Here is a 26,425-nt window from a genome sequence, read left to right as displayed (position 1 = left end):
ATTAAACATTCTGGAACTAAGGTCCATGTACATCCGTCTTCTACAGGCAGCACATCTTCTAAAAGATCAGGCCATTCAAGTTCAGTCGGACAATGTAACGACAGTGGCCTACATAAACCGACAGGGTGGAACGAAGAGCAGGGCTGCAAGGTCAGAGGTGACAAGAATCATCCTCTGGGCAGAAAAACACGCGGTGGCGCTGTCGGCAATCTTAATTCCGGGAGTGGACAACTGGGAAGCGGACTTCCTCAGCAGACATGATCTCCATCCAGGAGAGTGGGGCGTCCACCCGGAGGTGTTCGCGGAGGTGGCAGGTCTTTGGGGTGTTCCCCAGATAGACATGACGGCCTCCCACCTCAACTTGAAGCTTCGGAGGTACTGGTCCAGGTCGAGAGACCCACAGGCAGTGACGGTGGATGCCCTGGTAACTCCGTGGGTGTTCAAGTCAGTGTATGTGTTCCCTCCACTTCCACTAATCCCAAGGATTCTAAAACTAATAAAAAGAACAAGAGTTCAGGTGATCCTCATTGCTCTGGACTGGCCAAGAAGGGCTTGGTACGCGGATCTTCTGGAGTTACTGCTGGAAGATCAGAGGCCTCTTCCCCTTCGCAAGGACCTTCTGCAACAGGGGTCGTTCGCTTATCAAGACTTACCACGGCTACGTTTGACGGCATAGAGGTTGAACGCAAGATCTTAGCTCAGAAGGGTATTCCGAACAAGGTTATTCCTACCCTGATACAGGCTAGGAAAGGAGTAACGTCTAAACATTACCATCGTATTTGGAAAAAGTATGTGTCTTGGTGTGAATCCAAGAAGTTTCCTATGGTAAAGTTCAACTAGGGTGGTTTCTCCTTTTTCTGCAAGCAGGTGTGGATGTGGGCCTACGCTTGGGCTCCAGAAAAGTCCAGATTTCAGTCTTGTCCATTTTCTTCCAGAAACAATTGACTGCCCTCCCTGAGGTTCAGACATTCTTGAAAGGGGTTCTGCACATCCAGCCTCCCTTTGTGCCTCCTACGGCACCTTGGGATCTTAATGTGGTGCTGCAGTTCCTGCAGTCGGATTGGTTTGAGACTTTACAGGAGGTTGATGTCAAGTTTCTTACTTGGAAGGCGGTCACACTGTTGGCATTAGCATCTGCTAGACATGTGTCAGAATTGGGGGCATTGTCCTGCAAGAGCCCCTACTTGATTTTCCATGAAGATAGAGCTGAGCTCAGGATGTGTCAGCAATTTCTTCCGAAGGTTGTGTCGGCTTTTTATATCAACCAACCTATTGTGGTGCCAATGGCTACTGACTCTTCAATTATCTCAAAGTCCTTCGATATTGTGAGGGCTTTGAAGATTTGTGAAGAGAACTTCTCGTCACAGAAAATTGGACGCACTGTTTGTCCTTTAGGATCCCCATAAGGTGGGGTAACCTGCTTCTAAGCAGACAATTTCTCACTGGATCAGGTTTACTATCCAGCATGCTTATTCTACAGCAGGATTGCTGTGTCCAAAATATGTTAAGGCCCACTCTACTCGTAAAGTGGGTTCTTCCTGTGCGGCTGCCCGGGGTGTCTCGGCTTTACAACTTCTCCAAGCGGCTAATTGGTCAGGGGCGAACACGTTTGCTAAGTTCTACAAGTTCGATACTTTGGCCTCTGAGGACCTTCAGTGTGGTCAGTCGGATCTGCAGGAGCCTCCGCGCTCTCCCTCCCATACTGGGAGCTTTGGTACATCCCCACGGTACTAATGTGGACCCCAGCATTCTCTAGGACGTAAGCGAAAATAGGATTTTAATTACATACAGGTAAATCCTTTTCTCGTAGTCCATAGAGGATGCTGGGCGCTAGCCCAGCGCTTCATTTTCATTTTCTGATGCATCTCCGTATACACGGATCCTAGTGTTTTGTCTAAAGATATATTAGCAGAACCACAGAGCCAGAGTCCAGATTAAGTAAGGGTCGTGAGTGAGTGTGTATAAAAGCAGTAGAGAAATGACCACCTGGGTCATTGAGTAAAGTTCCATCTAAAGTATTAGTCTAATCAGCCATGGTTAAAGTGGATAAAACCCTCTGTACATAACTACTAGCTTGTAAGAAAGGGAATAAGGGGATCAATAAAGATGGGAAGCGTTCCATAACTTGGGAATGCGTGAGCAGGACTAAATTCTCTCTGTTCAAAAATTGATGGACATACTTAAGGCCCCCTGGGTCATTGAGTAAAGTTCCATCTAAAGTATTAGTCTAATCGGCCATGGTTAAAGTGGATAAAACCCTCTGTACATAACTACTAGCTTGTAAGAAAGGGAATAAGGGGATCAATAAAGATGGGAAGCGTTCCATAACTTGGGAATGCGTGAGCAGGACTAAATTCTCTCTGTTCAAAAATTGATGGACATACTTAAGGCCCCCTTTATACCATGTATAAAAAATTTGTGAAGTGTTAGGCGGTTCAAAGTTGGGATCATCCCAAAGAGGTAAAAATAAAGATATCTGTTGTGATATTTTAAGTTTAGAGCGTATCGTCCTCCATGCTATACACGTGGATGACAATAGGACGTTGTCCTTTATAACGTCAGGCATGAAGTGCGGTGAAGTATGTAACAAGGATTCCGGGTTCCAAGTAGGTACAAAGGTCTGTTCTAATTGTAGGTTAGCATAAACATTGCGTCTGCTGATCCAATCCAAAGCAACTCTGTAGTTAGCTGCCATTGCATAAGTACGCATACATGATAGATTGAGGCTTCAAGGAACTTTGGTTGGCGCATTTTAAATAATGAAAATCGTGGACGTTTGCCTGCCCAAATAAATTTGATGAAAGTTTTGCCCATTTGGACAAATGTACTCTTGGGTGGGATCAACAGAAGCATTTGCAGTATATAGAGGAAACGTGGGAAACTGACCATTTTAAATAAATAGAACTCCAAAAATCCCAATACAGGCGCTGTATGTTTTTAAATTGTATAAATTCAATTAGTTTTTATACTATGAGCTGCAAAAAAACAGTCCAGCTGTGTCTGTGTGCACAGCTATTTTAATTAGTGATGATGAAGAGCCACAGATCTCCACCTCAGAAATTAAACCAAACCAAAGAACCAAAAAATTACTGTTTTGCGCTAAAATACTAAATGGTGCATATATGAATGAAAAACTCCTGTATAATATATAACCATCTGATTTATTTATTCAATAAAAAAAATATATATAAAAAGATTGGGTAACGTTCTGCTTTTACTATATAGAATTCATGTGTACAAGTCATCAAATACTTTTCCTAATTGCTATAACAATGGAAAATACCTGATATATATTACCACATGTAGTATGAATACTTATGCACGCTCTAGATAGTATCCAATCTTAAGTATACATCTTTCATAAAAATGTGCAATTTAACTTTAAAATGTTATCCATATAGATATTGTAGAAACAACTGTGTTTAAAGATACTGTCCCAAATTGTGGTTACCACTCATATGCTGTATGCACACAGCTTATTGTTCCATGATATATATGTTTCTTAAAATGGTATGAAAACTTTTGCACACTCGTATGCTTTTCAGTTTTAAGGTGCAGTCTCTTGTATATACAAGCAGTGGCACTAAGTATGGTGTCCCACGTTATGTGCAAACAATCCTGAGAGCACTTGTCCCGTAATGTGATTGCTGCTTATGTGCCGTGTATGGCAGCTTACCACTTCAGCCCAACTGGCTGTTTTGCGGGATCTTGCGCTGCACTCAGCGGTGTGTGGTGCTGTCTCTCACCCATCTATGTCCACTCAACAGAGCACGGGAAGCTGGAGACGCTTGTATGAGGACGGCTGTGCAGATCTGACTCTCTCCGTCAGCTGGTTGGCCGCGTCCTCGTTGCAGAAGACCCAGCCGGCGGTTTCTGATTTAAGGAGTCACGTTTGGCCGTCCTTGGTTCCCAGCTTATGGACCAGATCACCATCAGTTGTAGGAATTTGTAGAATGCTCAGCAAATTTTCCCTCTAACTAGTTTTGCACCTGGGTGCTTCCTCAAATAGGTGCGAAACTAGTGACAACGACCAGTGTACGTCAGAGGAAGATGAGCCCATTTAGAGAAGACCGTGTAAGTCCTAGCAAGTAGTGGGGGGAAATTGAGGGAGTATAATTTGGAAGGGTGACTAAGAATTTTGATACCTAAATATGTGATATAGTCATCAGTTGCTCAGTGAAATGGAAAGGAGGTACCTCATCCTGTTTTGGCAGAGGAAAAGAAAGCCAAGGTTTCTGTCTTTGAATAATTAATTTTGAAACCAGACACTAATTCAAAAGAATCCAAAATGGACAGTAGATGTGGCAACGCCGCACGGGAGTTACAGAAATAGAGCAAAATATCATCAGCAAAAGCTGAAAATGTAAGTTCCAAGTGGGCCAATTTAATGCCATGCCATCTATCTTTCTTTTAAATTTTTTGAAAAAGAGGGTCTAAAGCCAGGTTAAATAAGAGTGGAGACAAGGGGCAACCCTGTCTAGTACCCCAATGTAGTGCAAAATAACGGTAATTATGGGCATTGTCAAGAAAGCCAGTGGGCGCTGATAAAGAGTGCAGAACACATGCAAAAAGTCAGGGCCAAATTTCTGGTGTTGAAGGATCCTACCAATATGAGCCCATGAGACCCTATCAAAGGCTTTGTCGGTGTCACAATTTAAGACTATATTTCCTGATTCCAGTGAGCTGAGTTTTAATCATGGCCACCAATAAAGAGCGGACATTATGAACTGAATGTATGTTGCATAAGAAACCTGTCTGGGCAGGATGTAACAATTTGGGCAAAACCAACTGAAGGCGGTAAGCAATAATCTTCGTAAAAATCTTAAAATTTTGGATCAAAAGGGAAATTGGCCTATAGGAGGAAACCAAAGTGGGGTCTTTATTTGGCTTGGGTAGGACTATAACCCTATCCGTATTGAAGTCAGGTGGGGCCGGGTGACCTGCAAGAATAGAATTATAAAGTTTGCAGAGATATTCTCGTATGTGTGGGGATAGAAGCTTATAATATGCACCAGATAGACCATCAGGTCCCGGGGATTTCCCATTGAGGAGGGATTTAATAACAGACTACAACATCGCATCGGTAAAGGGAGCAGCAAGAGTGGCTCTATCATCGTCAGTAAGACTAGGGAGGTCCACCTGAAGTAAAAAGTCCATGCCTTTAGTGGGCTAATCAGGGGGTGCAGTGTATAAATTTTCAAAACATTCAAGAAAAGTGTCATTAATTTTATCTTGGGATAGTGTTAGTGTGCCCTGAGTAGTTCGGACATATGAGATGTGTTTAGGAGCAGTGGAGTCTTTCACTAAGTTTGCCAACAATTTCCCAGGGCGATTACCCCAACGAAAGTACATGTTAGACTGAAATGATAGGAACAATTTAGCCCGCTCAGCACAAAGGCTATTATCATGGACCGACTCAGCATTCTTATATAACAGTCTATTAGATACAGAAGGGTCAACCAATGGTCGAGAATATGATGAAGCGACTGTACGGGTCGCATGAGTCAATCTTTCCTGAAATAGTTTTTTCTTAGTGGCAACATAAGATATTATGTGACCCCTGAGAACTGATTTTGAAGTCTGCCAAAAAAGATTTATATCGTCAGAATGTGCACTATTGTCATGGGCATAGTTAGAGAAAGATTGACTCAAGTAAAGTTTAAAATCTTCAGAGGAGGCTAGGTAATCTGGAAAGCACCAATTATGGGAGTATGTGCGGGGTGTTGTCAGGGTAAGTGTCAGGGTAATAGGGGCATGGTCAGTAGAAGAATGTTAGCTATAGTTGAGTCTTCAACTCTATTGTCACGATCCGGGTATCTGGACGCCATTACTTACCCTTCAGATGCCTCCTAAGGCTGGCTCAGCGTTCCAGGACCGGATCCCGCTGTTCCTGAGTTTCCACATGCAGAATGTCAGAGTGGTGATTTCATCAGCCGCGGCCTCCGCTGTGCCCGCGTGGTTAAATGTGCGCTTGTCAGTCTGGCGTCTCCTGTCTCCTGTGGCCGGCGTCGCCATTACTGTTTCAATTCTCACATGGATTACAAACCAAACTTCCCTCCAAGTGTCTGCATGGGCGCAGCCATCTTGGATTTTGTCATCTGATTATTTCCACCAATCTGCTGTCTGTATTGTTGATTTGCATAATTGCCTAGCCAACCCCTTCCTTGCTGCAGGTATAAGTATGCTGTGCCTGAGCAAGGAAGGCGTCAGTGCTTTGGTTGTCTAACCTAGTTCCAGTTTGTCTCTCTCCTGTGGTTGTCTTCCAGGTTCCAGCTCCTGTCTCCAGACTTCTGCTATAGAGACCCGCACCAGCATTCCATCTGCGGTGTAGCCTGACTCTCCGATCCATTCTGGACTCACCTGTTTCCAGCTACAACAATCACCTGCTTCCAGCCCAGCTTCCAGCAGTGTACAGCTTCTCTTAAAGGGCCGGTGTCCTTTCTGCAGTTTACCACTCTCCACCGGTATTATTATTTCACCGCTCTCAAACTCCAAACTTCATTATTATTTCATCGCTCTCAAGTTCGTTTATTATTTAACTGGTTCCAGCCAGTATCCACTCCGTACCAACAACAGTCTGGTTCCAGCCAGTATCCACAGCAGCCGTTTTACCTTCAGCAGCCCAGCCTTTCCTGGAACATCAGCTGGTACGATCCTGTGTTCTCTCCATTGCTACAGTCAGGCCTGGTAAGGACTTTCCAACTAGAAGATTATAAGAACTGTCTCACACTACCAGTGCCTGTGGCCCTTGCCACCTGTAGTACCCAGGAATTGTATTTATCCTCTGTTGACTTTTATGTTTCCTTTTACTGCTGCTGTGTTACGGAGTTTGTCATAATAAACATCATTGACTTTTATCCTGGTTGTCGTGGTCATGCCTTCGGGCAGTTATTCTACATGTTACTTACATGTCTAGGGGTCTGATACAACCTCCCAGGTTCCGTTACATCTCAGCCCCTACAACTGAGGCTGCCTCCCGTCAGCTCAGGCCCTCAGTTGTGACAGTAAGCACTGACCAAATGAATCCAGCCGGAGACCAGGATCAAGCGGCCAGGCCGATGCAAGAACTGGCAGCCCGACTTGAACATCAGGAGGCTGCACAGGGCCACATCATCCGCTGTCTCCAGGATCTCTCTACACGGCTGGATGGGATTCAAACGACCCTCCGTGGACCTGGCACGTCCGGTGCGTCCACTACAGTAACACCAGCTGTAACCCCACCCACCTTACCCATTTCCAGTCCACCACTTCATCTTCCAACGCCAGCAAAATTTGATGGATCTCCAAGGTTCTGCAGGGGATTTCTCAATCAATGTGAAATCCACTTTGAGCTTCTACCTGGCAATTTCTTCAGTGACCGTACCAAAATTGCCTATATCATCTCCCTTCTCAGTGGCTCAGCCCTTGACTGGGCATCACCTTTATGGGAGAAGTCTGATCCCCTGCTATCCTCCTATACTGACTTTGTAGCTACATTCAGGCGCATCTTCGACGAGCCAGGCCGGATAACATCTGCTTCATCTGAGATTCTCCGTTTACGCCAGGGAACACGTACTGTGGGACAGTATCTTATACAGTTTAAAATCCTGGCATCCGAACTGGCATGGAACGACGAGGCCCTGTATGCTGCATTCTGGCATGGCTTATCAGAACGCATCAAGGATGAGTTAGCTACCAGAGACTTGCCCTCTAAGTTGGATGAGCTAATTTCTTTTTGCACGAAGGTTGATCTACGTTTCAGAGAGAGAGCAACCGAGCGAGGAAGATCATCTACTCCTAAATCTTCTGCTCCTCCTCCTCGTCAACCATCTCCATCCAAGGATGAGCCTATGCAAATTAGTCGTTCCCGTCTATCTCCCGCTGAGCGCCGAAGACGTCTCTCTGAGTCTCTCTGTCTCTACTGTGCAGCTCCGTCGCACACTATCAATGCCTGTCCCAAACGTCCGGGAAACTCCAGATCCTAGCTCGCCAAGGAGAGGGCCGGCTAGGAGTAATGATCTCCTCTCCATCTCCTCATGACTGTAACCTCCCAGTGTCGCTCCAAATTGCTCAATGTTACAGGAACGTCATTGCCCTCCTTGATTCCGGAGCAGCTGGGAATTTCATAACCGAAGCTTATGTTAAACGGTGGTCCCTACCCACCGAGAGACTGTCCTCGTCCATCTCTTTGACTGCCGTGGATGGCAGCAAGATTTTTGACGCAGTCATTTCCTTAAGGACTCTTCCAGTTTGTCTGAGAGTGGGAGTTCTTCATTCTGAGTATATTTCTTTTTTAGTGATTCCAAGAGCCACACATCCAGTGGTTTTAGGCCTTCCATGGCTCCGTCTCCACAACCCATCAATTGACTGGACGACTACGCAAATACTGGCATGGGGTCCCTCCTGTGCTGAGACTTGTTTAGCCAAAGTTCTTCCTGTTTGTTCTTCCTTCCCCAGGTCATCTGATGTTCCGCCTCTTCCATATCAAGACTTCGCGGACGTGTTCAGTAAAGCCTCTGCTGATATCCTTCCTCCTCATAGAGAATGGGACTGCCCAATCGACCTCATTCCAGGGAAGGTTCCACCGCGAGGCCGAACTTATCCGTTGTCTCTGCCTGAGACACACTCCATGGAAGAGTACATCAAAGAGAACCTGGCGAAGGGTTTCATCCGACCATCTTCTTCTCCAGCCGGCGCAGGCTTCTTCTTCGTTAAGAAGAAAGACGGTGGTCTGCGTCCGTGCATCGACTACAGAGGTCTGAACGACATTACCGTCAAGAACCGATACCCTTTACCCCTGATTACCGAGCTCTTTGATAGAGTTAGTGGTGCAACTATTTTCACAAAGCTGGACTTGAGGGGTGCCTACAATCTCATCCGAATCCGTGAGGGTGACGAGTGGAAGACCGCCTTTAACACCCGTGACGGACATTATGAGTACCTCGTCATGCCCTTCGGATTGAGCAACGCTCCAGCAGTCTTCCAGCACTTCGTGAATGAGATTTTCAGGGACATCTTGTACCGCCATGTCGTGGTTTATCTAGACGACATCCTCATCTTTGCTAATAATCTCGAAGATCATCGTTTCTGGGTAAAAGAGGTTCTTTCCCGTCTCCGTGTCAATCACCTCTATTGTAAATTGGAGAAGTGTGTGTTTGAAGTTAAAACCATTCCGTTTCTAGGTTACATTGTGTCCGGTTCCGGACTAGAGATGGATCCTGAGAAACTCCAAGCAATCCAGAATTGGCCTATACCCTTAAGCCTCAAAGGGGTCCAGAGGTTCTTAGGGTTCGCCAATTATTATAGAAAATTTATACGAGACTTTTCCACCATCGTGGCGCCTATCACTGCATTAACCAAGAAAGGTGCTAATCCGTCCAAGTGGTCCGAGGAAGCTACACAGGCCTTTCACCTTCTGAAGCAACGGTTCATCTCTGCACCAGTTCTGAAACAGCCCGACACCGACTCTCCTTTTATCTTAGAGGTAGATGCCTCCTCCGTTGGAGTAGGAGCAGTGTTATCCCAGAGGGCCAAAGATGGACATCTACATCCTTGCAGTTTCTTCTCCCGGAAGTTCTCCCCAGCTGAGCGCAACTATGCCATTGGCGATCAGGAGTTGCTAGCCATCAAGCTCGCTCTGGAGGAGTGGAGATACCTGTTGGAGGGAGCTTCCCACTCAATCACCATACTTACCGACCACAAAAATCTTTTATATCTCAAAGGCGCACAATGTCTGAATCCTCGTCAGGCCAGATGGGCACTTTTCTTCTCTAGGTTTGACTTTAAACTCCAGTTCTGTCCGGGTTCTCAGAATCGTAAGGCCGATGCCCTTTCCCGCTCATGGGAGCAAGAAAATGAGTCCGAGTCTGCAGACAAGCATCCTACTATTAATCCGTTGGCATTCTCCACGGTAGGGATGGACTCTACGCCTCCACCAGGGAAAAGTTTTGTTAAGCCAGTTCTAAGGAAGAAGCTCATGCATTGGGCCCATGCTTCCCGTTTTGCTGGACATACAGGCATTCAGAAAACCCTTGAATTTATTTCTAGGTCCTACTGGTGGCCAACTCTGAAGAAGGACGTTATGGAATTTATTGCCTCCTGCCCAAAGTGTGCCCAACACAAAGTCTCCCGCCAGTCGCCTGCGGGGCAACTGGTTCCATTATCTGTTCCCCGTCGACCTTGGACCCATTTGTCGATGGACTTTGTTTCCGATCTACCTATCTGCAACAAGTTTAATACCATCTGGGTGGTAGTTGACCGGTTCACCAAGATGGCACATTTCATCCCTCTCACCGGTCTTCCGTCAGCTTCCAAGTTGGCTCAAGTGTTTATACAAGAGATATCTTCCGACTTCACGGTCTTCCTGAAGAGATCATCGTGGAGTACAATTTGTAGCCAAATTTTGGCGAAGTCAAGTTAAAGTCAAGTTAAAGTTTTCCACGGCTTACCATCCTCAGACCAATGGTCAAACCGAGAGGGTGAATCAGGACTTGGAGGCCTTCCTCTGTATATATGTGTCTTCCTCTCAAGATGACTAGGTTCAACTCCTTCCTTGGGCCGAGTTCAGCCACAACAATCAATACCATTCCTCATCTTCTTCTACACCATACTTAATTAATTATGGATTCCACCCTAAAGTCCCAGAATTCCAACCGCTTCCCGCAACTTCTGTTCCAGCAGTGGATGTCACCTTGCGTCAGTTTTCAAATAACTGGAGGAACGTCCGCGCAGCCCTGCTTAAAGCCTCATTCAGGTATAAGAAGTTTGCCGATAGGAAGCGTAGAGCGGTTCCTGCTCTCAAGGTGGGTGATCGTGTGTGGCTGTCCACGAAGAATTTGAGGTTGAGAGTTCCCAGCATGAAATTTGCACCTCGCTACATCGGACCCTTCAAGATTGAACAAGTCATCAATCCTGTTGCCTACAGGTTACAGTTACCATCCTTCCTGAAAATACCCAGGACATTTCATGTTTCTTTGTTGAAACGGCTGATCCTGAATCGGTTTCATTCCGCACTTCCTCCAGCTCCCAAAGTTCAGACTCAACGGGGAGTCGAGTACGAGGTGGCCAAGATTTTGGACTCACGTTTCCGTTACGGTCAGTTACAATACCTCATTGACTGGAAGGGCTATGGTCCTGAAGAACGCTCTTGGACCAATGCCTCAGACGTCCATGCTCCTGCCTTGGTCCGAAATTTCCACGCAAAGTTTCCTTTAAAGCCTAAGAAGTGTCCTGGGGCCACTCCTAAAGGGGGGGGGTGCTGTCACGATCCGGGTATCTGGACGCCATTACTTACCCTTCAGATGCCTCCTAAGGCTGGCTCAGCGTTCCAGGACCGGATCCCGCTGTTCCTGAGTTTCCACATGCAGAATGTCAGAGTGGTGATTTCATCAGCAGCGGCCTCCGCTGTGTCCGCGTGGTTAAATGTGCGCTTGTCAGTCTGGCGTCTCCTGTCTCCTGTGGCCGGCGTCGCCATTACTGTTTCAATTCTCACATGGATTACAAACCAAACTTCCCTCCAAGTGTCTGCATGGGCGCAGCCATCTTGGATTTTGTCATCTGATTATTTCCACCAATCTGCTGTCTGTATTGTTGATTTGCATAATTGCCTAGCCAACCCCTTCCTTGCTGCAGGTATAAGTATGCTGTGCCTGAGCAAGGAAGGCGTCAGTGCTTTGGTTGTCTAACCTAGTTCCAGTTTGTCTCTCTCCTGTGGTTGTCTTCCAGGTTCCAGCTCCTGTCTCCAGACTTCTGCTATAGAGACCCGCACCAGCATTCCATCTGCGGTGTAGCCCGACTCTCCGATCCATTCTGGACTCACCTGTTTCCAGCTACAACAATCACCTGCTTCCAGCCCAGCTTCCAGCAGTGTACAGCTTCTCTTAAAGGGCCGGTGTCCTTTCTGCAGTTTACCACTCTCCACCGGTATTATTATTTCACCGCTCTCAAACAATCACCTGCTTCCAGCCCAGCTTCCAGCAGTGTATAGCTTCTCTTAAAGGGCCGGTGTCCTTTTCTGCAGTTTACCACTCTCCACCGGTATTATTATTTCACCGCTCTCAAACTCCAAACTTCATTATTATTTCATCGCTCTCAAGTTCGTTTATTATTTAACTGGTTCCAGCCAGTATCCACTCCGTACCAACAACAGTCTGGTTCCAGCCAGTATCCACAGCAGCCGTTTTACCTTCAGCAGCCCAGCCTTTCCTGGAACATCAGCTGGTACGATCCTGGGTTCTCTCCATTGCTACAGTCAGGCCTGGTAAGGACTTTCCAACTAGAAGATTATAAGAACTGTCTCACACTACCAGTGCCTGTGGCCCTTGCCACCCTGTAGTACCCAGGAATTGTATTTATCCTCTGTTGACTTTTATGTTTCCTTTTACTGCTGCTGTGTTACGGAGTTTGTCATAATAAACATCATTGACTTTTATCCTGGTTGTCGTGGTCACGCCTTCGGGCAGTTATTCTACATGTTACTTACATGTCTAGGGGTCTGATACAACCTCCCAGGTTCCGTTACATCTCAGCCCCTACAACTGAGGCTGCCTCCCGTCAGCTCAGGCCCTCAGTTGTGACATCTATGAATTAAATGAGTCCGATATCAACCAATAGTCTAATCGTGAAAACAACTTATGTGGGTGTGAGAAAAAGGAGTATTCTCTAGAGTCAGGATATAAGAATCGCCAGAGATCCAATATGTGTAAGGAATCTAACAATAGTGATAAGGTGGGCAGAGCAGACCTATTCAAGCCTGACTGTCTAGGACCACCCAATACATCTAATGAAGGATCAAAAACTACATTCAAGTCACCCCCCCAAGATTAAAGAGCCCTCTAGCCAACCCTGTAGGTTAAGAAAAAGATCTGAAAAAAAATGATACATTAGGTCCTGTGGGGCATATATGCAAGCCAAGGTGAACCTTTCCCTTTCAATATCTACCTTCAAGAATAAAAACCTCCCTTCAGGATCTATCCATTCATCCTTGATCTCATAGTGCAATGACTTACTGAATAAAAGTAGTACTCCCCGGGTTTTTGTAGTGTAGGAGGGACACCTAAAGTCACTAACCCAAATATCCCTAACTTTGTTTGGATCAGTAATTTGCCAGTGTGTCTCTTGTAAGAATACAACATCTGGAAGAAATTTTTTAAGATGACTCTAAATTTTCTTCCTCTTAACCGGTGTGTTCAATCCCTCTACGTTCCAAGAGACCAGCTTAAGAGAAGTCTTAGAGCTATCCATGGGAATGTCAGTAGCAATAGGTCCTGACATTATCCGATACCCAGTCTGATGGAACATGGAAGGAGAAGCCACAATAGAGCGTCCAACCACCTGTCCCAGCAAGCAGGGGGGGGGGACTAAAGACATGCAGGCACGGTACATAATCAAGAAAGAGAAATTGTACCATAATACATGTAAAAAAACACAAGAACAAAAAATATTTGCCACCTGTCAATGAATTTCACAATTTTCCGAAACCAGTGGGACAGTTCTAAAAACCATCGAAATATAATAAAAACATTAATACGATTAGAAGAAGAAAAGTAAAATGAAAACAGGCAGAGAAAATGGAGAAACATCCCTCCATTCATTTACCCTCAGTATAGAGAGGGAAATCCCTTGCAACAATAACAACAGTGCATACAAAAAACACAAATTAAACAGTGTTACATTCAATAGAGAGGAAAAAGAAGACTTGTTATATTGATTCTTAACATGTCATGGACAGTCAATCGGCATCATCCATACGTGAGTCAGATGAAGGCGAAGATAAAGACTTAAGAAAGTTCAGAGCAACATCAGGGGTGACAAAATAATGCGATTTTCCAGCATGGAAGATCCTCAATTTTGCTAGGATAAAAGGAGTGCAGATCTTATATTTTGTGAGAAAAGTTCCTTGCAAATTGGAGAGGATTCCCACCTTCGTGAAGAAACTTGGAACGAAAAGCCCTGAAAGAGGAGGCGTTTGGAGTTCTCATAATTGAAGTTGGAGGTTTTACGATAGGCCTCCATCATTTTTACCTTATCTAGGTAATTCAATAACTTGAAGATCACTGTTCTAGGTAGTGATGTGCACCGATATTTTTCGGGTTTTGTGTTTTGGTTTTGGATTCGGTTCCGCGGCCGTGTTTTGGATTCGGACGCGTTTTGGCAAAACCTCCCTGAATTTTTTGTCGGATTCGGGTGTGTTTTGGATCCGGGTGTTTTTTTACAAAAACCCCTCAAAAACAGTTTAAATCATAGAATTTGGGGGTCATTTTGATCCCATAGTATTATTAACCTCAATAACCATAATTTCCACTCATTTCCAGTCTATTCTGAACACCTCACAATATTATTTTTAGTCCTAAAATTTGCCACCGAGGTCGCTGGATGACTAAGCTAAGCGACCCAAGTGGCCGACACAAACACCTGGCCCATCTAGGAGTGGCACTGCAGTGTCAGATAGGATGGCACTTCAAAAAATAGTCCCCAAACAGCACATGATGCAAAGAAAAAAAAAGATGCAATGAGGTAGCTGTGTGACTAAGCTAAGCGACACAAGTGGCCGACACAAACACCTGGCCCATCTAGGAGTGGCACTGCAGTGTCAGACAGGATGGCAGATTTAAAAAATAGTCCCTAAACAGCACATGATGCAAAGAAAAAAAGAGGTGCCTGACTTAAACAAACCACCTCACCATCAGAATCCTCCTTGTCAATTTCCTCCCCAGCGCCAGCAACACCCATATCCTCATCCTGGTGTACTTCAACAGTGACATCTTCAATTTGACTATCAGGAACTGGACTCCGGGTGCTCTTTGCAGCACTTGCAGGGGGCGTGCAAATGGTGGAAGGCACAACCTCTTCCCGTCCAGTGTTGGGAAGGTCAGGCATCGCAACCAACACAATTGGACTCTCCTTGGGGATTTGTGATTTAGAAGAACGCACAGTTCTTTGCTGTGCTTTTGCCATCTTAACTCTTTTAAGTTTTCTAGCAGGAGGATGAGTGCTTCCATCCTCATGTGAAGCTGAACCACTAGCCATGAACATAGGCCAGGGTCTCAGCCGTTCCTTGCCACTCCGTGTCGTAATGGCACATTGGCAAGTTTACGCTTCTCCTCAGACGATTTAGATTTAGATTTTTGGGTCATTTTAGTGAGCTTTATTTTTTTGGATTTTACATGCTCTCTACTATGACATTGGGCATCGGCCTTGGCAGACGACGTTGATGGCATTTCATCGTCTCGGCCATGACTAGTGGCAGCAGCTTCAGCACGAGGTGGAAGTGGATCTTGATCTTTCCCTATTTTACCCTCCACATTTTTGTTCTCCATTTTTTAATGTGTGGAATTATATGCCAGTAATATATCAATAGCAATGGCCTACTACTATATATACTGCGCACAACTGAAATGCACCACAGGTATGGATGGATAGGACACTTGACGACACAGAGGTAGGTAGAGCAGTGGACTACTGTACCGTACTGCTATATATATATATATATATATATATATATATATATATATATATATATATATATATATAGTTATACTGGTGGTCAGCAAACTGTGCAAAACTGAAATGCACCACAGGTATGGATGGATAGTATACTTGACGACACAGAGGTAGGTAGAGCAGTGGCCTTCTGTACCGTACTGCTATATAGTATATACTGGTGGTCAGCAAACAGTGCAAAACTGAAATGCACCACAGGTATGGATGGATAGTATACTTGACGACACAGAGGTAGGTAGAGCAGTGGCCTTCTGTACCGTACTCCTATATATTATATACTGGTGGTCAGCAAAATTATGCACTGTACTCCTGCTATATACTACAATGCAGCACAGATATGGAGCGTTTTTCAGGCAGAGAACGTATAATACTGGTGGTCACTGGTCAGCAAAACTCTGCACTGTACAACTCCTATATAATACTGCTGGTCCCCAGTTCCCACAATAAAGCAGTGTGAGCACAGATATATGCAGCACACTGAGCAAAGATATGGAGCGTTTTTCAGGCAGAGAACGTATAATACTGGTGGTCACTGGTCAGCAATACTCTGCACTAGACTCCTCCTATATAATACTGCTGGTCCCCAGTCCCCACAATAAAGCAGTGTGAGCACAGATATATGCAGCACACTGAGCACAGATATGGAGCGTTTTTCAGGCAGAGAACGTATAATACTGGTGGTCACTGGTCAGCAAAACTCTGCACTGTACTCCTCCTATAATACTGCTGGTCCCCAGAATAAAGATATTTGCAGCCCCCTGAAAGTTCTGAAACTAAGTGAGAGGACGCCAGCCACGTCCTCTCACTATCATTTCCAATGCACGAGTGAAAAATGGCGGCGACGCGCGGCTCCTTATATAGAATCCGAATCTCGCGAGAATCCGACAGCGGGATGATGACGTTCGGGCGCGCTCGGGTTAACCGAGCAATACTGGAGTATCAGAGTATGCCTCGGACCCGTGTAAAATGGGTGAAGTTCGGGGGGGTTCGGATTCCGAGGAACCGAACCCGCTCATCACTAGTTCTAGAGCGAGAATGTGAAGCTTGTTTGTCAGGGCCAAGACGATGGGCCCTTTCCAGCATATAAGACGTGGGCGAGGAAGGGAGACCCAGAGTGTTAGGAAGCCAGCGGGAGACCAGGTCCAATAAATCTTTGGGTCGAACCGATTCTGGAAGGCCAACGAGGCGCAAACTAATTCGCCGATTGCGATTCTCCAAATCCTTGTTTTTATAGGTTAAGGCCGCAAGAGTGGCGTTGTGTGTTTGCAGTTATGATTTGCCTCAATCTGGTCATCCTCCAAAGTGGAAATACGGTCCTCCGCTTCCACAAGATGTTGTGTGTGTTGCATTATTTGAGCAGCAGCCGTATTAATAGCCTCCAGCAGTGGGGCTAGCTTCGCATCCAATAGGGGTGAGATAATATCTGAGATTTGTTTAGCCCTCTGAATAGACGGGCTGAATCCATCAGGTATTGGCAACGTATCTGCAGGATTTCCCCTTCAAGGTGAGGTGGGGGATAGGGAATGGTTATATCAAGTATTTTTATATTTAGATGCCGTTTTATTTTTATTCTGGGAGCCTTTGGTTACCTACAGTGTTTTAGCCACATATCGCTCCATGGCCGGTGTTGTAATTTAAATATAATTCAATAATAGTGAAAGGAGGACCGATCCAGGTAAGGATATAAAGGAGGAAAAGAATTCCACTGTTGTTAATCACTTGCGGTCTTGGTGAAAGCACTGTTGAACGTAGGGAGAGGGGTGTAGGAGCAGCTATAAACACACCACAATGATGAGGGAAAGGAGGAAATAATTTTGCCCCTATCACAGACTTAGATGTTATATAGGCAGCTGACGAGCAGAGGAAACAAGGGGGGAGAACCCCTTGCTTCCAAATATCACCTCTGTTGTGAGGTAGGGAGAGAGCAAGCAAGGTGTAGTGTGGTTCCCTTGTGTGTAAATGTGGATAAGCCTGCGAAGAAGGGAGGAGGGATTAGCCCTGTGTCTCCTAATGCAGCTTTTAGTGTAACGTTGATGGTGATAGGTCAAGGTTAAGCATGAGGAGCCCAGGCACAGAAACAGGAGATGCCTGTGTGAAGCAGAGAGGAAAAGGGGGGGGGGTGGAGCCCTCCACCCCCAGCCACAGACCTCAGTTGTAGCAGGCAGTGTCCAGCACAATACCTGCTATGCCGGTGAGGTCTCGCTGTGGAGCTTCAGGCGCGGCCAGGAGTGAGGGGAGCCACCGCCGCACACAGCGTGGGTCACCTCTGGAGGTACTCCGCAGCAGGATCTGCGGGAAGCGTGGGAGGGAGGCAGAGAGCCTGCTGGCTTGTAAGCAGCCGCAGCAGGGGGTGAGAGACATCCTGTGTCGCTTTAGGCAGCTGGAGCCCAGAGGCGGCCGGGAACCAAGATGGCCATCGTCATATGCAGCACACAGCGTGCGCTGACTCTGGCGGTGAGTACGGGTCAGGGGTGATCCGGGAAGCAGCACCACTTAGCCCCTCACTATCTCAGGACCCCGCAGAGGTAGAAATTGGGGTCCCTGTCCAGGTGCAGCCGGTGAAAGGAGTAAATTGATCACCCTGGATGGAGAGCTCATCTAAGATGCGGCCAGTCAGTTCGGCCCGCCCACCGGAAGTCCCTCCACTTCCTTATCTTATGACAATCAAATATTTGTAACAAGCACTTTCTTCTTTTATATGACCTCTTCACCAGTGGCGTAAATTCGTCAGAGTTGCCCAGAGGCAAGATAAATGTTGGTGTCTCCCCCTTCTCCCAATGTCTACTCTTCGATCTCCTAAAACAAATTTAAACCTGACTCATGGTTGAACAACTAAAATAAAAGTAAGCATCCACAGTGCACAGTCACAGCCATACCGCCCTCCTTCTGCATGCCCACACTGTGGCAGTTCCACAGTCATGGATGGATGTGGAATGACACATCATGTCCGTGACCAGAGCAGACCATGAAGTCCAGGTCATGGAGTCGGAGCGCTGCTGATGCTGATTGGCACTCCGTTTGGTGGCTCCACCACATCGGCAGCTCCTCTGTTATAGTATAGGTACGATAAAGCACAGCTCAGGGTCAATTTGTAGGGGGGGAGGGTATGGATTGATCAGAATATGTGTAATATTAATCCTATATATTATTAGTGTGGCTGTATTACACAGTAAGTACGTAAGAATGATTCTGTTGATAAAATAGGGGTTATTTATTACTAAAATTGTATGTATACCATATCAGAGTAGTCCAGTTGTACAAATAGAGAAAATTTCTTATGGGTACACCTTACCTACTGTATATAGTGGTTTCACTGCAACGGGGAACCTCTTAAGAAATGGATCCTCCCCAGGCAGGGTCTTCAGTCGGTATTCACAATTCATGTAGGAGATCTATTGGTTCGGAAGATTCCTGTTTGTGTAGGAATATAATTAATGTCAACATCATACAACAGAGGTTCAAGCAGACTGATACCCACTGTCACTTCCTGAACCCTGTATCCACTCCAGCCTCCTGCCCCTTGTGTCTCTCCAGCCTCCTGCCCCAACACTCCTGAACCTCATCCCCTGTGTCTCTCAGCCTCCCACTCACTCTGTGTCTTTCAGCCTTCCCATGTCCCTCAAACTCTCTTAGCCTCCCCCTCTGTCTCTAAGTCTCCCCATCTGTCTTTTAACCTCTTCAACCTCCCCTTCTGTGTCATCCTCCCTCTCTGTGTCTTTTAGCCTCCCCCTCCGTGTCTCTCAGCCTCCCACTTCTGTGTCTCTCAGCCTTCCCCTCTGTGCCTCTCTCAGCCACCCCATGTCTTTCAGCCTCTCTCAGCCTCCCCCTCTATTCCTTTTGTCAAAGTCAGAAAAATATCCCTATACACGCTGCCATATTTGCACCTCATGCTGGTCCGTGCTGCGCATGCGTGCGCTTTCCCGTGATAGCGCATACCCGCTGATGCGTGCACCCGCTCGCATCGGTATGCGTATTTACGGTAAGGAGTATGTAGTCGTAGCGTGCGACCCAATCGTTACATATTTTCACAATTAATGTAGTTTGTAGATCATGGTCCCTTTGATAGTTTCTGAAAGTTTAGTTAATATAGAATGTCCCTGAGCTGAGGAATCCCTCTTTGTATTGTGGGAAGGGTCTAACAAGAGTCATGCAGCAGTGTTTGGTACCCATCGGAAGAGTATTTAATTAGCAATATTCCGGTGTTGGTTTGGAGCGTATTAATCGCTTGTGCGAATAGTTATGGACATAAGAAGTTTATGTCCATTTCTATTATTTACTCATACTCAGGTATGCGGCGGGAAACCTAGTTTCCCACCCACCTGAGCTGTTTGAAATCGTCACAGCCCACCTGTATGAATCAACCTATGACCTTTTGTTATGATACAGGGCCGAATTCCGACGTCCAATGGACAATGGGATTGTAGGGACTATGAGATTGCATTGTGTGAGGGGCATAAATAGGCAGGCCGACCATATCCAACCTCACTCTCTCATCAACGGTTTTCTGCTGATAACCGGGAGCTGGATATCGAGGCGCATGCGATCATACCCTTTGTGCGTAAGTTTCTCTCCGTAATCATTGTCTTACTGTGAGCCAATTTCTCTCATCTCTCTCCATTTCTCTCTCTCTCTCTCCTTTCTCTTTTCTCTCACATCTCCCCTAGACTAGTATTGAATTGTATTAGATAGTATTGTATTTTGGTTAGGAAGTCTCTGTTATATTGTAGTGTATCATTTGTACTGTTATCCCCTTTTACAAGTATATTAGATATAATACAGTTAATAGGCTTTGGACCCTAAACCAGTATCTGTGTATTTCCTATAGTGTTAAGTGTTCACTTGAGCGTCGGTGACGCTCAAGCAGCTTTGTAGTTAGTCAGGTTACACAAGGTTGCACTTACACCCTGTATTCACATTAAGGTATTCTGTGTATTTCATTGGTATAAGGTTTAGACATAAAGGTATAGCGTTGTGAGCGTCAGCGCCGCTGGTGATCTCCTCGTGGTCTCGAGCGTCCGCTACGCCATAGCGAATCATTACTCTAGTCATAGCCCTTAACGTGCTGTCCTGTGATCGCTGGGCCGTGAGCGATCGTGACGCTTGAGCGTCTCGCCTACGGCGGAGCGATCGTTACGCAACCAGCGTACCCGTACGGTACTTCTTAAGTAAACAGCGTACAGTGTTCTTAGACTTCATAAAGGGTTGTTTATACGACAAAGGAATTTAGCATTGTCACTTTCAGCTTCTCCCAGCCTCCCCCTCTGTTTCTCACTGCCTCCCCCATCTCCAACAGCCTCCCCATCTATCTCTCATTAGCCCTTCCATGCCTCATCAGCCTCCTCTGCTGTGTTGTACTGCCATACTTGCACCACTGGTCAGTCTCAGATGACCTATTGCAAATGTCCCTCAGCAATTACACAGAATATCACTTATTAAATCCAGGTCTATTTGCAAAATGTCAAATAATAACTTATTTGACATTTTGCAAATAGCCCTGGATTTTTCAGAGATTCTTACTGATGAGGAAGAAGGGGGGGTGTTTGTGATACTGGGAGGTAGTGCGGTGGGTAGACGGTCTTGTGTAGGGGCCACCAAGCTTGTAGTCAGTATCCACACTGGGGACACACTACGTATGGTGCGCCTATGCTGGCTCAGCTTCTGGGTCCTATTGGTACTTCCCCGCTGTGTACAATGGTGGCCTGTGTCCTTCTACTGCCGGTGATCCTGCGGTATCGCCTGGGATGCCTCAACTGCGCAACAGCAGGCTACAACTTCCGGGTCTGTGGTCACTTGGGTCCCACAGTCTTGTGTCTTTCCAGTAGACCTCCTTACTCTCCAGTTGGAGGGAGCAGAGGTAAGCACCGGTGCTGCAGGCTCACTGCCGATGGTGCGGTGAGGGTGTAAGGAGTGCTTGTACTTCACTGTATGTGTCATGCAACACGTTTTTATACTTTGTGCCTAACTCGAGACTCCTTTGTTACAGCAGCATGGATACAGAACCCGGGACAATTAAGAAAGTGCCCCCTTCAGGATATAGCCCGGCAGCAAATGACTTCATTGTCTCCGTCAGTTCCGCCTCTGCTCTTCACTTATAAAACCTAACAATGTCCACTTTCACCTACTCTATTTCCAAAAGGTTTACATTTGTGACACCCTGTAAACATAAATGTAAGGTTGGCGCCAATGGATATCCAATCTCTACAACCTAAGGAGAACTAGTGGGTTTCCCAACTTAGCCCAAAAGAAATCCTTCTCCTTAAGGATATAAATACATTAGAGACTGTACAAAGAAGGGCAACTAAAATGGTGCATGGCCTACATCACAAAACTTACCCGGAAAGGCTAAAAGATCTTAACATGTATAGTTTGGAGGAGAGAAGGGAAAGGGGGGACATGATAGAAACTTTCAAATATACCAAGGGTTTTAACAAAGTTCAGGAGTGAAACATTCTTCAAAGGAAGAGAAGTATTAGAACTCGAGGACATACAGTGAAACTGGAGGGAGGCAGGTTCAGGGGAAATTTAAGGAAACATTACTTCACAGAAAGGGTAGTGGACAAGTGGAATAGCCTCCCATTAGAGGTGGTAGATGCTAAGACTGTAGAGCAATTTAAACATGCTTGGGATAGGCATATGAATATCCTTACAAAGAATTAAGGTTCAAAAAGGGTTGAGATTACCTAAAGGATAATAAAAAAAAAGCGGCAGACTAGATGGGCCAAGTGGTTCTTATCTGCCGTCAAATTCTATGTTTCTATGAAATAAAATTGAACACGAGACAGTATCTCTGGCTCTAAGAAGGGTACTATATAGATCTAATCTACAATGTAACAAGTGCTATGTAAAACTAGTGCCTTACTCTCCATAAATGGGAGCCAAGCAATATTGGACTGTTAAAGGTAGTGTCAGCACTTAAGATATAAGTGGTCAAACCCCTCTTACCCAAACATGAAATGTGGGCTGCAACTGACAAATAAAAGGCTGACCCAACAAAAATTAATTAATGGCATCATAACTCACTATTGCCACGGATAAACAAAATGTAAAATAACAAATTAGTTTTAACTATGGTAGACAACAATGGTTAGAATAAAACTAAAGAATACAAATCATTTTAAAATAATTTCAAAACACAGTATCACATGTTAAAAATCAGGCATAAAAAGAAAGCACAAAAATATGTTATTGGCAAGACATTAACGCATGTATTTCCACTGCCATACAATCAAAGCGAGGGGTGGGTGCAAGAAGGGAGGTGTACAAAGCAGCAGAAGGATTGCCTGCTTGTGGGTGGAGATATTAGTCCTCATTCCTTCTGCACCCATCCCTTTGGGTGTTTGTACAAAATCTGCTTGTATAGCAGCCTGTGACGTACTGTATTTTGCTGCAACCTCTGCATATACTAAGTTTCCTCAAGCAGGGTGTGTGCATATGGGCCCTCATTCCGAGTTGATCGCTAGCTGCCGTTAGAATAAAAATAAATAAATTAGTTTGATATCTGTAATGTGTGCAATACCTGTAAAAAGAAAAGGTTAGATAACTTTATGATGTTTACGCTCCTTTTAGGAGTGTTTTGTGGTAAGCAGCAGTTCATGCAGGTGAGTCAGCGGTGGGTCCCATTAATTGCCGGCGGCTGGAGCCGCAAATAGTCATATGTCTGAAACAGCGTTCACTACCTGTCCCTGACTACTGACCTTTGTTAGGTGTTGTTCTCCTTTGCTGGCCGGCTGGTTCCCTTGCTCGTTGCCCTCGGGTAGTGTTGTTTCGTGCGCCCCGTCAAAGCTGCGGCGCTGATGTTAACCAGTCACTTCCCTCTCTGTCTCACGAATGAAAACGGCTTCCACTGAGCGACCAACGCGTTTCGGGCTATTTCCAGCCCTTTGTCTAGGATCCTAGACAAAGGGCTGGAAATAGCCCGAAACGCGTTGGTCGCTCAGTGGAAGCCGTTTTCATTCGTGAGATAGAGAGGGAAGTGACTGGTTAACATCAGCGCCGCAGCTTTGACGGGGCGCACGAAACAACACTACCCGAGGGCAACGAGCAAGGGAACCAGCCGGCCAGCAAAGGAGAACAACACCTAACAAAGGTCAGTAGTCAGGGACAGGTAGTGAACGCTGTTTCAGACATATGACCATTTGCGGCTCCAGCCGCCGGCAATTAACGGGACCCACCGCTGACTCGCCTGCATGAACTGCTGCTTACCACAAAACACTCCTAAAAGGAGCGTAAACATCATAACGTTATCTAACCTTTTCTTTATACAGGTATTGCACACATTACAGATATCACACTAATTTATTTATTTTTATTCAAGCGCTCCCTACATACATTTATTTATTACTATTTATCTATAGGAGCTGCTACCTATTTTACAGCGCAGTATATTGTTCATTTTTTACGCTAGCTGCCGTTGTTCGCAGTGCAGCGATCAGGCTAAAAATCGGCATTTCTGCGTATGCGAATGGGGTGCACTGCGCACACGCGACGTACTTTCACAAAAGCCAATGCAGTTTCACACAAGGTCTAGCGACGCTATTCAGTCTCACTGCTGGCCGCAGAGTGATTGACAGGAAGTGGGTGTTTCTGGGAGGTAACTGACCGTTTTCGGAGAGTGTGTGTAAAAACGCAGGCGTGTCAGATACAAACGCGGGCGTGCCTGGGGAAACGCAGGCGTGGCTGGCCGAACGCAGGGCGTGTTTGTGACGTCAAAACAGGAACTAAACAGTCTGAAGTGATCGCTAGCTAGGAGTAAGTCTCGAGCTACTCAGAAACTGCACAATCTTTTTTTGTAGCAGCGCTGCGATCCTTTCGGTCGCACTTCTGCTAAGCTAAGATACACTCCCAGAGGGCGGCGGCTTAGCGTTTGCACTGCTGCTAAAAGCCATTGGCCCTCATTCCGAGTTGTTCGCTCGCTAGCTGCTTTTAGCAGCATTGCAAACGCTAGGCCGCCGCCCTCTGGGAGTGTATCTTAGCTTAGCAGAATAGCGAACGAAAGATTAGCAGAACTGCTACTAAATAATTCCCTGCAGTTTCTGAGTAGCTCCAGACCTACTCCTAGATTGCGATCACCTCAGTGCGTTTAGTTCCTGGTTTGACGTCACAAACACGCCCTGCGTTCGGCCAGCCACTCCCCAGTTTCTCCAGCCACTCCTGCGTCAGCCACTCCTGCGTTTTTACCTGGCACGCCTGCGTTTTTTTAGTACACTCCCTGAAAACGGCCAGTTACCTCCCAGAAACGCCCCTTTCCGGTCAATCACTCACCGATCAGCAGTGCGACTGAAAAGCGCCGCACGAACACCAGCAAATCTACTAAGTTTTGTGTTAAATAACTTAGCGCATGCACGCTGCGTACCATGCGCATGTGCATTTTCCACCTAATCACTGCGTTGCGAAAAAACGGCAACGAGTGAACAACTTGGCATGACCACCATTATCTCTTGCTCATTGTTTTGCAGGAAGTCTCCTATCATCTTTGTGGTTTTTTGGAGTTGTCTCATGTGCACATCAGTCTCTGATCCTGTATGCACATTGCTGCTTGCAGCTTCCACCTACTGTAGGTCTCTGTCTGCAGCTCTCAACTTGTAATTAGTGGCCAATGACTGTTGTTGTTTTTTTGTGAAAGTCTGAATTTTGGGATGTGATGGAGGTGAAGTATTCTGTCAGATTGCCCTTTCATTGCAGTGAATACAGGTAGCACAGTGGTTATCATTGCTGCCTCACAGAATGGGGCTCATGAGTTCAGTTACAACCAAGATCCTGTTCGTGTTGAGCTTGTTGTCATGAGACAAGCTCTCACCGCCGCGTGTCCCGAGATCCGTCCGTTGCCGACGCAGCTGATTGCGGTGCTGTGTGGCCGCATGGGGAAGTGGCGCGGTCAGCGGCGCAAGTGACACGGCTTCCGGGAGTCAGGAGTGTGGACCTAGTGGCCTGCAGCGCTCATGTGTGTCTGCAGCATAGGGGGCCATGTTGGAGACCAAGTGAGCATCTATGGGTGAGTATCAGCCAATCCTGTTTCCTTGATGCCTATAAGTAGGCTGGGAATTTTACATTCTGTGCCAGTGCTTTGTTGTAGTTACTCTGTACCCTAGCTCTGTGCTCCTGCAGATTGTTCTGTGCGTCTTCAGGTATTCTGGTCCCATCTCTGCTCTCCGAGTTGCCTGCCGTCTCTCGCTGCGTATTACCCGTCAGCCCTTCAGAGCGCGGTCACGGTAAACCGCTCACCCGAAGGTACCTTTGGATTCTCTGGAGCCCCGTGGTGGTTCGCCAGCTTCTTCTTGTGTCTCTCAGTCACGTCTTCACTTCATCCAGTGGACATTCTTCACAGTTCTTCATTCACGTCTTTGCATTATCCAGTGGACATTCTTCATAGATCTTCATTCACATCTTCACATCATCCAGTGGACATTCTTTACAGTTCTTCATTCACGTCTTCACACCATCCAGTAACCAATTCTTCACAGTTCTTTATTCACGCTTCCACGTCACCCAGCAAACTTCTTCACAGTTCCTCAGCCACACCTCCTCTTCATCCAACAAAAATTCCTCTCCGTGTTCTCCAATTTCGTTCTTCAGGAGTTCAGTAACCTCAGTCTCCACAGTCCTTCAACCTAGAACTCATTAGTCATGACCAGAGCTGGATTAAGGCTATGGGGGGCCCGGGGCACTTAAAACAGTAGGGCCCCTAATAAAAAGGCAGACAGATGAATTACACACATTAGACATACAACAAAAAAACAATACAGCCAGCTTACTTTTTGCTCTATTGCTGGTGACACACTCATTCCTCTCTGTGTCTCCCCAGCAGGGGCTGGCTGGCAACTTTCAGCCTGGGGGGCAGTCACAAGGAAGAGGCCTGGCCAGCAATGTAAAAATGGGTGTTACAATAATGTTGGTGGTATGGTTTGTGTAATGTGTGGTTTAAATAGCTAATTAAATATTTTAAAAA

The 26,425-nt window shown here is 46.1% G+C and overlaps 1 protein-coding gene across 1 annotated transcript in view; it reads right to left on the bottom strand.

Moving 5' to 3' along the window:
• Positions 1–26,425, bottom strand: part of LOC134948882 (uncharacterized) — a 283,590-nt gene that overhangs the window by 254,489 nt on the left and 2,676 nt on the right. The window contains exon 2 of the mRNA XM_063937152.1: positions 18,773–18,891. The gene's annotated coding sequence lies outside the window, so the exon portion shown is untranslated. The remainder of the gene's footprint in view (positions 1–18,772; positions 18,892–26,425) is intronic.

Source organism: Pseudophryne corroboree, chromosome 8 (assembly GCF_028390025.1).
Source record: "Pseudophryne corroboree isolate aPseCor3 chromosome 8, aPseCor3.hap2, whole genome shotgun sequence".
NCBI lineage: Eukaryota > Metazoa > Chordata > Amphibia > Anura > Myobatrachidae > Pseudophryne > Pseudophryne corroboree.
This window is presented reverse-complemented; position numbering and strand designations above follow the sequence as displayed.